Consider the following 14503-nt stretch of genomic DNA (forward strand, 5'->3'; position numbering starts at 1 on the left):
AAATCTAGAAATATGTCTCAAGCACAAGTAAAAACGTCATCCCCCAAAAAGGAAAAGTCAAGGGGTATAAATAGTAAAACGATCATAAGGAGACGGAGAGCAGTGGTGCGCGCGCACAACAGCCCCATGCGCGTGCACACAGGGGTCTGCGCGCACGCAAGGGGGGCCTGCGCGTGCGCACCCCTGCTGCACCCTTGCGGCGCGCGCGGCTCCTCTTGCTTGCTCGTAGCCCCTTGCGTGAAGTCTCGCTCCTAGCACTCTCGTGCATCCCCATCGACGGTGCTCTCGTGATGATGCCCGTGAGGAGGGCAGCCCTTGATCTTCACATAATTGCGTGTTCATGACCTAAAATCAATGAGAGCGCAACCGTGAGAGCGCGACAACTTAAACTTTGAAACTTCACCTACAAAAATTCAAGTAAAAATAAGGGAGAAAACAAAATGAAATGAAACTAAATTAAAATCACAAATTAAGAACAAAAATCATGAAAAACTCATAAAAGTAAACAAAAAACCAAAATGAGTTATTAAGACGAAAAATAAAATAAAACTAGGAAAATTATATGAAAATAAAGCAAGAAAATATAGCAAAAGAAACTAAAAACTATTCTATTGAGTGCGAAAAATGACGCTCATCAGTAAGCCAACAAGGTCTCGATTAATTTGCATCAATTTCTTGAATAAAATTGGTGATCTACAAATAAATATATCTTACCTTAGAAACCACTTCAATGAAGTATAGAAATCTCAGAAGCCGCTTCAATGGAGTAGTGAGAGTAAGGGTGTCCATTCGGTTTTCGGTTTTCGGTTTGGATTTAGCCCAAATCCAATCCGATTCGAAATAAATTTTGGTTTTTAATTTTCAAATCCAATCCGAATTATAATTCGGTATTTGGATCCAATCCGAAAATTCGAATTAAAATACGTTGCTAATTTTTTTTCGGGTCTAATACGATTATGAAAATAAAATTGCAATAATACAATTCAATTCTTGAAACTATAGTAGTACATGATTTGTACAAGTATTGAAAACATAGGTTTACATGATTAATATTGTTATAATCATAAACATAGTTTAACATGATTAATATTAACAATATTTTTATTTTAAAATAACGCTTTTATAATTCGGTTTTTTCGGTTTTTTAGATCCGAACAAGGCCAATCCGATCTGATCTGAAAATCCGAATTTTCAAAAAAAATTCAATCCGATCCGATCCGATTTAAAGTTTGGATCCGATCCGAATTGATAATACGGTTTGGATTGGAATAGATTTCGGTTTTTATCCGAATAATGGACACCCCTAAATGAGAGCACGACATTCGTTTCAATGTAGTACAGAAAGCTTGAAGGCCACTTTAATGGAGAATTTTAGAGGCTCGTTGTAATGGAGGAGAGAGAAAATCTTTGAGGAGAGAGAAAGTGCTCTTGCTTTTTGGGAAATGAATGGAATATGCGTGATTTAATCTAGGCCGTTGATCGCGCGCCTATTTGTGTTAAATCTATCGGTCTAGATTAGTTCTTAGTACCTATTATTCGGGTAATTCATCACGCAACTTTCTCACTCCAAATTCTCTCCTCTGGTTAATCTCTCTCCTCTAGTGAAGCAAGTGCACTGAATAATTCTCCATTGATGTGGCTTCCGAGCTTTCTCTACTCCAGTAAGAAGTTTTATTGTCTGTTTTGTAATCATTGAATTTCGATTTCATTATTTAGGGTTTATCGTTAATTCTTTAATCGAACTCTTTGAATTTCTTCATACGTTCAATTTTGATATCAAATTTACATTTAGTATTACCAGTTCTTCAATTAGAGAATGATTTTATAGATTGATTTTAATTTGTTGCTAGGTTTTACCTAATCAACTAGATATGATTACACTGGCATCCAAATTTATGTGAATTAAGTGAACTCTTGTTATAAATTTATATCGATTGAATTTATATGGATTTTTGGATGTTTTAGCTTACATTTTTAACTTTTTGTAGCTTCGATTTCTATTAATGTTCCCTATTTTATTTTTATCAATTTTAAAAGTTGATAGAAACCAAGTTAAAGTAGACCAATTAAATTTTAAAGTGAATAAAAAAACTAACCTATAATTTGTATAGTATATGAGCAATCACATAAATGAATCTGGAATATTGACTTTTTCTTGTTCATATTACAATATTACTATGAATGAAAGCAAGTCCTAAGGTAGATACAAAATACTTAAAAGTAAATCGAAATATTCCAAAAGTAATTTGCCACTCTAAATAGATGATGCATCAGATTTTTATAACTGTAATTTAAGTGAACCTTAGTCTGCAGAGAATAGAATACCATTGTACACAGGTACTCTGTAATTTTCAGCCTTGAAAGTAAACTAGATTTCTCCTTAAAGTAAACTAGATATCTTGAAAAGTAGGCTAAATTGCTCTTAAAGTAGATTAACCCTTTAGTTTATAGTTTTACACCTAAGCTGGTATGCTTCTTGTTCGACTCCTGCGTGACAAGTCTAACTACTGCAACATAATTTGAGTCGTTCATAGGACTTCTGGTAATTTCCCTTGTATTCCGCATCTGGCTAACATAGGAACTCTGCCTCCTGACTTGTATACCCCTTGTATCAGAGGGAGTGCAAAATTAGAGGTGTGAAAGCTAGTGTGGGAATTGAAGGTCCCGTAAAACTATTATATTATGTTGATTTTACATAATTATTTGCTGCTTTTTTGTGCAATTTAGACTGGATTTTGTTGCAATATGTTTGGAATTTTTTGATATTTTGTGTATCGCATGTTTTATGCTCCTATAGTTGCTACACATTGCCTGAAACCTCCTAAACATAGGGTGTACAAGTTGAATACCAATGCAGCCTGTTTGAGGATATTTCAGTTGGTCTAGGCCTCTAGGGGGTGTTATTCGTGACACTACAGGTTATGTTTAGCTGGCTACTTGCTGTAGGTTGCAGGGCACATTTGCAACTAATAAAAGGATCAATTCTAACAGCTTCTCTGCACTCGAAAACTACCTCTAGGATCCTGCCAAGGGATATCAAGACAACACTTTTATTGCTTCGATAGGTGGCTAGCTGGCTACACTAGAATCAATTGCTATGGCCTGATCATACAACACCTAAGCTTTCTCATATTTATCCTGCTTATACTTGTCATTTCCTAAGGATTTTCCTCAGGATCCAATTTACTCAGTCAACTCTAGTATTGTTTCTCCGTAGCATATTTCCCATAGTAACATTATTAATTTCCAAAGTCTTATTGACCATGGTGTTAGTGTTAGGAGTAACACAATTCTGTTCCAGGCTATTGATTTGAGCCAACTGCAATATGTTTTCTGAAGGAGCTCATGGAATTCCAGCCTAGCTTTGATCACCTAACGAGTGTGTCATTCTTGAATTATGATACCTGAAGAAGAGGAAGAAGACGTTGTGGAAATTCTTGCAACATCAGAAAGTCTTCTACTTGATTATGATTATGTGAATCGAACACCTCAAACTTGCCACATTAGACTTTACGTTAGAGTAACTAATTTTTCTGTCACAACTTTTTCAGGTTTGCATTTAGCTGCTGCTGTAGCCTCAACTGGCTTGCCCTGATCTCTTTTCTCAGTCACGTTTACTGTTCGTAGTTGAAGGAAGAGAACAGGATCGAGGACCTTCTAAAGAAAAGACTACGACTTTGAAATAAGCCGCCTATGAAGCCGCAGCCACTGTCAAAAGACTCAACCATGTAAGTATTGATGGTTTTTCGGATGTAGTGGTTCTTGACATTTCAAGTCTTCCTTAATAAAATTTGCTTGTTTGCTTTGTAAACAAATAAATAAATGAACCTATTAGCTCAAGTGGTAGAGCATTATGCGGATGCATAAGGTGTAGGTTCGATTCCTACATAGGTTACCTCTAAAATTTAATACAAAGCATTTAAAGTTATAAAGCACCTCAAAATTAAATCAAAATAAGTAAAAAGTAAAACAAATTAGCTCTAAGATTTACAAACAATTAATTGAGTTTGAAGGCCCTCATGTATCATTAAATCGAAAAACTTTGGGGTTGTCATCTTTTTTCTAGATTGGTTGAGGACCTTAGCTCTATTTCTACCTCCAAATATCTCTAATGTAAATCAACTAAGAGAGAAATATATGAGTTGAGGTTAAAGTGAAGGTTTTCACATTAAAAGTTAATAAATCAATGTAAAAAGTAAATAATTTTATATTTTGGAAGAAAACTACTTAAATATTTATAGTTATAATTTCAACTAATAAATCAACCTACGTGGGAATCGAACCCACATTCTTTGCGCATTTGCACAATACTCTACCAATTGAGCTAGTAGGTTAGTATATATTAAACATTTGAAGTAAAGAAAAAGTAAATTACAAAATCACAAAAGTTAATAACAATATCACAAAAGTAAAAAAAAAAAAAAAAAAAAAAAAAAAAAATAGAGGTTGTTTTGGCAAACTAACAATGGCATATTCTTCCCAAGTGCTATAAAAGCCCACATTGTGTGATAAGAGCATCTGGTATAAATCTCTTACTGAGTGCCCAATGGCTAGAACCATTGCATCATAACTCAACTCCTGACTATGGATTAGTGGGTTTTTTGTTACATCTGCAAATTTGACTCCTTTCATAATAGCACCCTCCACAAGCAAATCATCAACCTTAGTTCCAAATTTGATTGTGACCAAACAATATCAAAGAATAAGAAGAAAAATTGGACGGTATGAGAAAAAGAGATCAGTAGCACTAAAGGAGGGGTTGGGGGATATTGAAACAAACTATAAGCTAAACCTATTAGCTCAAATCGTAGAGCACTATGCGGATGCATAGAGGTGTAGGTTCGATTCCTACATAAGTTATCTCTAAAAGTAAATATAAACACTCTAAAGTTATTCAAAATAGCTCAAAAGTAAATTAAAATAACCAAAAATTAAATCAACTTATCTAAAGGTGTATTGAAAATTAATTGGCTTTGGATATATTTTGTCATCATCAAACCTGAAAGCTTCAAAAAAAAAAAAAAAAAAAAAAAAAAAAAAAACCAAGATTGATTAGAGAACCAACCTCTGCTCTATTATTTCTTTCTTCAACTTAAAGTAAACATGAAACACTTAAAAGTTATTCAAAATGTCACAAAAGTAAATAAAAAATAACTATAAAATTATTTCAAGTTATGTGGGATTTGAATTCACATCCGTTGCGCATTTGCGCAATGCTCTACCAATTGAGCTAGTAAATTAGTGTTATTAACATGTTTATGTAATACCAATTCTAACAAAGAAAACAAGGCATACAAAGTAATTCAACATAATAAAGAGAGCTAGTATATAAAACATTCATAGCAAAGAAAAATTACTTAAAGGTAACTCAAAATATCTTAAAAGTAAATAAACTGATCTATCAAAGTAGGCTAGTATATATTAAACATTCGAAGTAAAATTAAAGAAAGTAAATAAAAAAATGTTAAAAGTAAATAAAATTATCGCAGAAGTAATAATATATATATATATATATATATATATATATATATATATATATATATATATATATATATATATATATGTATATGTATATACTTGGATTTTTCAGCAGCTAGCCATGGAAGGACAACAGAGGAGTTGAAGGCACCAAAACTTGGCTCAAGAAAAATTAAATACGGCATATACGATGTAGAACTAAATACATCTAGAAAGATATAGCAACATATTATCACACCCCTCACCACTTGCTGCCAGCCTCAAGTACCTGTAAGGCTGTAACCCACCACATATATGCCTAATTCAATTGCCTAACCCACTCAACAACAAAAACCAGCAACACATTGTTACGTTGCTTCCATTATCAGCCGACGTGTTTGGTTATGATCATCAAGGGGTGTTACAGATACCTTGCCACCCTAAAAATTTTCAAAAAATTATAGGCTACCTATATAAGAAAAGATAGATATCTTGTCTTATACTATGGTATATATTAATCTTATTGGGTGCTACTCGTATATTATTGCTACTATTTTTGGTGAAATATGCTATTTTTATGTATGTAACTTGTTTGAATTGGTTTTTCAGTTCAATTCCTAGCTATTTTGCTCTAGCGTTATACCATCATATCATGTAGTATAATACATAGAGTTCTAGCTAGGTTGAAATTATACACTACTTTATACCAGCTCAACTTTTGGTTTTGAAAGGTTGATGATGTATTTCTTTTGTAATATAATGACAAAAGCTTAATTAATCTGTTTATTTTACTGTATTTATATATACAACTATTATTTTATCATATACTTCTATAGTTCTATCTATTAATGTACATTTTCTAAACTCACCCCTGCTCCCTGGCCACAAATAGCCCACGATACACACAACGTCTAAAAAACAAATAAAACCTGCAATATCCTTTGATGCTTCTACCAAACAAAATCCCTACATAGCAACACTCCACACAACCATTAACATCAACTCAAAAGTAAAAAAGACTAACTCAAAAGTAAATTACACCCTAGATTATTTCATTATCGTATTGATAATCATAACACCCTAAGTGCACAATAATTCAATAGAACTTACCGCAATTTCACATGATAATCTAGCTAATTAAAATGAGCAATGATGAGTATAGAGAAGAAATCATAAACTCTCAAAGCATTATTAGAACCCTAAATCGATCAAATCAGGATATAAATTATAAATTCATCCAAAACCTAAAATTGAAAATAAAGAAATTCGCATAAATCAAACGATAAAATAGGATCGAATCTTTTGTATCAACAGTTAGGAGCAAAGATGAGTATAGAGAAGAAATCGAAGGTGAATTTGGCTCCCTATTCGTTGAGAAAAACAAATATCAAAGAGGGGATTAGAGAGAAAGTAGGAGAAGAGAGAGAAAGTTAGCAGAAGAAGAGAGAGAAAGAGGAAAGGAATAACCGAAAAAATTTGAAAACATTCAAAACCTGAATTTACATGAATGCCATTAATGAGGCGGGTAAGATCTCATCCGTCGGATCAAACGAAATCAAAGGGCCAGATCAGTTCCTAGTTCCTATTATAGACCTAGGTTCTCACATGATCTTAATTCTATACATATACATATATATAGAATTGAGATCATGTGAGAACCTAGGTATATAATAAGAACTAGAAACTCATCAGCACCGTTGATCGCGCTAAATCTAACGGCCAAGATCCCACCCGCTTCATTAATGGAAAATTAGTAAATTTGATATTTTGAATGACTACCCAACATTTCATCAGTTTCCTTTTTTCACTTTCTCTCTCTTCTTCTCTCTTCTTCATCCTTTCTCTCTATCGCGTACTGCGATTTTTACATTGTCTCATAAAAATCTTTGAATTTTTCTTCGATCTTCGTCGCCTGTTATTTTGATCAAGTAAGTTATTTGATTTTGTTACTTTTTTATTTAATTAGATATTGCATATTTAGATTCAATAATTTGGAATTTAAAATTAGGGTTTTTGATATTTTTTCCTATTTATCGCATGTCAAATTCGTTGAATTTGTTCTTGAATCTTTGTTGTTGGTTATTTTTTATCAAGTTAATTTCATTTCGATTATCGTTGTTGAGTTTGGTTTAATTTGAATTTTTAATTCATATTTTCTGATTTTGATTACGAAAATTAGGGTTTCACTTTTTTTTCTTCGGTATTTGTTATTTGTGAATTATTTGCTTGGAATTGATTTGATGTATGGGATTAACTGCGCTTTCTAATGCTGCATTGTGTTATGCTGTTATATAACACCATCTTAATTGCTTAATGTATGTATCTGTGCACTCGTGCGCGTGTTAGTGTGCAATTGTTGGGCATTGCAATTGTTGAGTTGTTACTTTAATTTTGAGCTTAAATTATTTACTTTTGAGGTTATTATAATGATTGAGTTACGTATATTGTTGTGTGGTGTTGATGTTAAAGGTTGCGTGGAGAGTTGTGTGTGATTATTGTTTGGTACTAGCAGCAAGGGTATTGCAGATTTTTGTTGTGGTGCTATTTGTGGTGCAATGTTGTTTAATATTAGTAATCGTTTAAGATAAAAATCGTGGTGTAAATAGCCTGAACTTGGGATCACTGTATATTTAGAGTATAAGATTTGGGGCATAATTGGGTTTTTATTATTTACACAAGACAAGAAACTTTTAGTGGAGAGATAATAATTCAATTTCTATTATAATTATAATTCTTCCTGTTTTGGAATAATCTGTTTGTAATTTCTCAGAGTAATCCAATGTCAGACACACAAGTTGGTGCTGCAATGTCAATCTTACTTGGTTTGGCATCACCACGTATGCTTTCAACTGCTAGTTCATCCAAGGTTTGCAGAACCAATCGCTTTTGATTCAGATATGTCTTTTTTATTAGCTTAATAAACTAAACTAGTGCAAATAGGTAGTGATTATGCGGGCTAGGTGTCGTGGCTCAAAACAAGATGGAAGGATTGTGTGGACTACTTTAGGATGCATGTCAGATATTCAGTAGAGCAAGGTTCAAGCTCCTTGTGGCTAATATATTTGTTGTGAAGCGGATATGGTTGGAAGGAGATGCAGTTTATGTGATTAAGCTTTTCTTATTTACTTTTTGAGTATATTATATTTATTTTTGTTATTTTCTTTATAAAGAAACTAAAAATGATTGGTTGTGTTAGCGAATTATTCTTACTCTATAATAACCTACTAGCTCAATAGGTAGAGCATTGTACAAGTGCACATAAGATGTGGGTTCGAATCCCATGTAGGTTCTTCTAATGCTCAAAACATTTGGTTGTATATATTATTTTAATATTTACTTTTAAGTCTTTCTAATTTACTTTTGAGTATCTATTATTTAATTTATAGTAGAGGTGTCAAATCGGGTATTCAAGTCGGGTTCAGGTCGGGTCATGTCAGGTTTCAGGTCAAGTTCAAGTCGAATCTTGTCGGTTTTTTCTAACTTACAAGTCAGGTTCGGATCGGGTTGGGTCAAGTTCAATTCGGATTATGACAGGCTTTATATCTTTTCAGTTACAGTTCGGGTTCGATTCGAGTCAATTTTGGGTCGGGTAATGTGTTGGGTTCGGTTAGTGTCAAGTCGGGTTACTAACAAGTTTGAAGTAGGTAAATTTCGGTCGGATGAAATTCAGGTCGGGTGATTCTTAGGCTCAGGTCAAATTTTATTCTTGTTGGGTAAAGACCGGTTTCAATAAATTCTCACAATCAAGTGAGGTCATTCTTAGGCTTGGCTTATAAAGGTGAGGTCATGTCGGGTCAGGTCGGGTTGGGCGGGGTCTAATTTCAAACTTGAGTCATGTTAAATTGTTAGGTCCATATGAGTCAAAATCTGAATATGATATTTTTCGGATAAGTTTCAGATCGGGTTGGTCGGGTTAGGTTTTAATACCTCTAGGTTCGTGTCAAATATGAGTCGGATTAAGTCGAGTTAAGTTTGGTTGGGTGGAACACATTAACAAAATGAGAACACCTTGAGCTGGATCGGGTCAAATCGAATTTTGATAGACTAAATCACGAATATGTTACTTTTGGATAGACTAAACTACAATTATGTCTTACTAAATCATTCCTTTCCAGGTTAGGATGAAAATGATTTCGGGCCTATTAAGTTTGTATCGGATCATATTAGAATTCAGTTGATTTAATATTTGATTCAAACAATTCTTATCATGAGAAAACAACATATTGTAATGTTCGTTATTCACTTTCATTTTAAGTACAAAATTTATATGTGGATTGACTATTTCATGTTAATTTATTACATCATTTTGACTAGACATTGTATTTGTATACAATTTGGCAAAGGCAATAATGTCTTTAATCTAGTATTTGTACTAGTATAAGTTATAAAATATTGATGTTTAATATTATGAAAATATACATTGTAACTAATTCAACAACATAATGCATGGCAAAAATTTGGTTGTTACTTAATATAAGTCAAAGTCTAATGTTAATATAAGTCAAAAAATTGTAACTAATTCTCTCTTTAAAAAAATTGAAAATATATGTTTCACATTTATAATTATATATTTTTGTGTAATAATATTTTTTATTTAAAAAAAAGCTTTATAAAGAGAGAATAGTGTAATAAATTAAGCATCAAATAATTTAGTTTGTCGCTTAATTATTTGATGAGACTTGAGGGAAATGGGCTTGGCGCCAGTCAATAATAATTACTCCTAAATAAAACACTAAAAGCACCGCCAAAAAGTAATTCTCCAGTAAAACCTAAAACTAATTCTCAATTTTCCAAAAATTATCGCCTCTCATCTCCATTCTCCAGCAGCTCCAACTTGTGGTTCCTCTGATTCTTGGTAAGGGTTTCGATGTTTCTTCTCTAAATTCTATATGGGTGCTTGTTTTTATTTTCTTATTTTATTTTTTTTTTAATTTTTAATTTCTCAATTTGATTGTGAATTTGTGTTTGTATTTGATGAATTGTCACTTTAATTGATTAGTATTTCCCTTCCTATAAACATGTCGAATTTCACTAAATCCAATTGTCCATATCAATTTTGCATTCATCAGATTTGGGTGTATTGAATGATCAGCTTAAGTATTTATTTTTATTTACTTATATTTTGAAATCTAATTTTCTTTCCCCTTCCCCTTCATTTCTCAATTTAATTATCTGATTTTTCCTTTAAACATCCATAAAAGTGGACAATTATCAATAATCTCTATAATTTGTGTACTTGTATGTAGATCAACTTGGGTAATATCTTATTCATGACCAGTGTCACTCTAGTCTAAACATCATTTTCAAGTGGAAAAAAAAAAAGAAGCTTAGAATAATATGATTGGTAGTCTTTGTGATGATGCAAAGCATTTTGTCTCTTTTATTTCTTACGAAGTATCTTCATGAAAGATATAGACTAAGCAACAATACTATCACATGTGGGTAACCTTACTAGAGGATGATAATACATTATACATCCAACATTGATCTGAGTGAAACTACATTAGGCTCACTATTTTGAATAATTATATGATTAGTGGTTTTGCAAGCCTATTTCATGTGACATGTGTATATGTAAGCTTACCCTTGAAGAATGGTTTTCATCCTATATGACTTGTGTATCGTTTACTACTACCATCGGGGTGCGGCCCATACGGGTAGGGGATAGAACACTACTAGAAAAATAATTGGTTATGTCTTGCAATATATATATATATATATATATATATATATATATATATATATATATATATATATATATATATATATATATATATATATATATATATATATATATATATATATATTATTGTGTAATTTCTATTTTACAATTGTATATCCAAAAAGACATAATGGAGTATGTAAGCAATTGATTGAACAAATTCTTATCACATTTGGTACAAATCATATTTAATTTATTGACTATGTATTACTGTTTTATATCAATGTAGGCTAGGCCTTGCTCTTTGTCCTTTGTTATATTTTATATTGCTGATGAATATCTATTTTCATAACTTGGTATTGTTAGCTTATGTTTTTCTTTTTTTTGGTATGCAATGTGGAAAATCGTCTAATAGTTTGTATTCTATTGTTGTTTGTAGGTTGGACTTTCTTTTATTTCCTTCTAATTTTTTGCTATAATGGACTATGAAGAGCAAATTTTGGATAATGCATATGAGAGAGGTAATGAAATAGTGATTAATTATATTTCAAATCATATAGTAACTATTTTGTTTCTTATTAATGTGAATATATGTTTTTGCAACCCTTAATGATGAAGATGAAACATCTCATATAAATTATCATGTAGAAGGTTTCGAAGATTCTCAACCTACTCTGATAAGAAAGAAAGCAACCTGGAATAAAGAGGGCAAACGTACTTCACCAGTTTGGAATCATTACGACTTCATTGACACGTCACAAGATTTGTTCGTTCAATGTAAGTATTGCAAAATACAAAAATATAAGTATGTTAGTCGTGCGGTTACTTCTAATGCTAGAAGGCACTACCTTGGTTGTGATGCTTATAAAAAGTACTTGGAAGAAAATAGTAATGGTGTTCTTGTCAAACGAGTTTATGATCATAAAATCTTTTGCAAATTATTTGCTAAGGCTATACTAGGTCATGGATATGCATTGAGTATGGTTGAGCATGAAAACATAGAAAATTGCTTTCTTATCTAAACCCTGATGTGAGGACGATTTGCAGAAATACCATGACCAAAATTTGTGTGTCAGAGCATGGTAGCATAAAGAAACAATTATCTGACATATTAGGAGCATTGACCTCCAGAGTTTGCTTGACTTGTGATTTGTAGCAAGCATGTACTATAAATGCATATTTTACTCTTCCGGCCCATTTCGTGGATAATACTTGGAAATTGTGATCAAAAATTCTAAATTTTCGCCATTTTCCTCCTCCTCACAATGGTTATGACATTTGTGAGCTTGTGCAATTGTTGCTTAGAGAATGGGGTATTGACAAGAATATTTTTACAATCACAGTTGATAATGTCAGTAGTATAAATGTTATGGTTGATAAGCTTCGAAATGATTTAGGTGCTTTTTCTTCTTTGCCAAGGATGGTAAGTACTTTCATATTAGATGTTCGGCACACATTTTGAATTTAATTGTGAAAGAAGGTTTGAGTGTTATTGATGAATATGTTATTAAACTTCGTGAGCTTGTGAAGTATATTTCATACTCCGAGGGAAGGAAAATTAAATTTCAACAATGTGTTATAGCATCTAATTCTTTTTTTATGTCGAAGTTAAGAACGGATACGCCTGCCATATGGAATTCTACCTATAATGCTTCAAAGAACATTGGCAGCTAAAACCCCTTTGAGTTTGTTTGCTACCAGATAGCATAATTTTGAGCTTGTTCTTTCAACAAGTGATTGGCAGTCCATACAATCTATATGCGACTTTCTTGAGCCGTTTTTTGAGATTACTAAACTCTTTTCTGGTTTAGATTACCCTACTGCTAATCATTATTTTGCCAATATTGTTAGTATTCAGAGGCTTTTAACTAATGTATATTCATGACAATCTTAAGATAAGGGAAATGGCAATGAAGATGGACAAGAAATTTGAAAAGTATTGATGTGATTATTCCATGATTTTGTCTTTTGCTGTAACGTTGGACCCTCGTCACAAGTTTGATTTTGTGAAGACCTTGTATGGTATATTATATGTTGATGATGGTATTGATGGGTCTAGAAGTAAGGCACAAGCAGTTTATTTGGAATTTGTTGCATTGTATAATTGATATGCTAAATTTGCTACACCATGTTCGTCATCGTCATCATCCTTACGAAGTACATCAACATCCCTTTTACCTCTTGTATTTCGTGCACCATTTAAGATCAGCAACATTTATGAGGTATTTTTTTTTTCTTATTTAATATCAATTTACATTACTACGTTCCTTTAAAAATTAATTTTAATTATCTATTTTTACAGCATTTTGATGAAAATGTCGCTAAGCATAGAATCGGCGGTAAAGCATCTGAAATTGATTCATACATGAATTTGCCGCTAAGGCCTCGAGTTCTAAATGAAAATTTTGATATACTCAAATATTGGAAAGAACAATCAGTTTCCTTTCCGATCCTCGCCCAAATGGCAAGAGATATTTTAGCCTTCTCATAACTTGAGTTGCTTTCGAATCATCTTTTAATATGGGTGGTCGAATCTTGAATAAGTGGAGAAATTGTCTTTCAGCACCACATGTTGAGGTTTTGATTACTTCTAAAAATTGGTTAGATGGTTATGATGAAGAAGAAGAAGAGGCTGAAGGTAATTAAGTCAGTGTCGAAACTTTATTTTCTTCCTAATTATGGTAAGTACAAATTTTTATTTTTTTTGACTAATTTTTTTTAATAATTTTTTTTTTCTACATCTTATAATTCTTTTTATTTTTTCACAAATAGGATTCGATGGACTAGTGATGGCTGGTTGAAGATGTGTTTAACATCTTACGTTATTTGGATTGCTATGTTTTGATTGGTGTTGTACCTCTAAGGCTCTTATTAGAGGTTGTCTTTTGGGTTGTTATTTTATATTTTGTCACCACTATTGGGTTGATATCCATATAGACATCTTAATACTTCTTCTCCATTTCTTTTTTATTTATTATATTTATTGTTATGACTTTATTCGTAAAACAAACAAAATAAATGAGTATCCATTGACTCATAATAATATTTTAACTTTGAGCATTGTGCAAATTTGATACTATAACTTTTGCATGTATTTGTTAAATTACAAATAACTTTTGAGAAATGGTGTATTTCAGTGGGTAACATTAAACCATATTGGTGTGTTACAACATACAAGTTTAATTCTATATATTAGATTTTCTGCCCTTTGTTTATATTTACTTTGGATCCACTGTATGTTAATGTGTATTATAGTTTTTCCAAAAAAAAAAAAAAAAAAAAAAAAAAAAAAAAAAAGTACTTGTTTGAAAATTTGTAACATATGTTATTATGTTGTATAGATATCTATTAACCATAAGTCCACACTTCACAGCAAAGACATGT

At 32.0% G+C, this 14503-nt stretch overlaps 2 long non-coding RNA genes across 3 annotated transcripts; both read left to right on the forward strand.

Moving 5' to 3' along the window:
• Positions 1–1346: 1346 nt before the first annotated feature.
• On the forward strand, positions 1347–8753 carry LOC145580122 (uncharacterized). Of its 2 annotated transcripts, XR_014099286.1 has the most exons (4): positions 1347–1661; positions 3302–3728; positions 8228–8323; positions 8398–8753. It is a non-coding gene; the product is annotated as an uncharacterized LOC145580122 (long non-coding RNA). The 2 variants fall into 2 exon arrangements; XR_014099285.1 differs by having other exon boundaries at positions 1347–3728.
• A 4901-nt stretch (positions 8754–13654) lies between these two features.
• On the forward strand, positions 13655–14078 carry LOC145579058 (uncharacterized). The gene is made up of 2 exons (XR_014098986.1): positions 13655–13800; positions 13892–14078. It is a non-coding gene; the product is annotated as an uncharacterized LOC145579058 (long non-coding RNA).
• Positions 14079–14503: the final 425 nt, after the last annotated feature.

Source organism: Chenopodium album, chromosome 14 (assembly GCF_948465745.1).
Source record: "Chenopodium album chromosome 14, dcCheAlbu1.1, whole genome shotgun sequence".
Lineage (NCBI taxonomy): Eukaryota > Viridiplantae > Streptophyta > Magnoliopsida > Caryophyllales > Amaranthaceae > Chenopodium > Chenopodium album.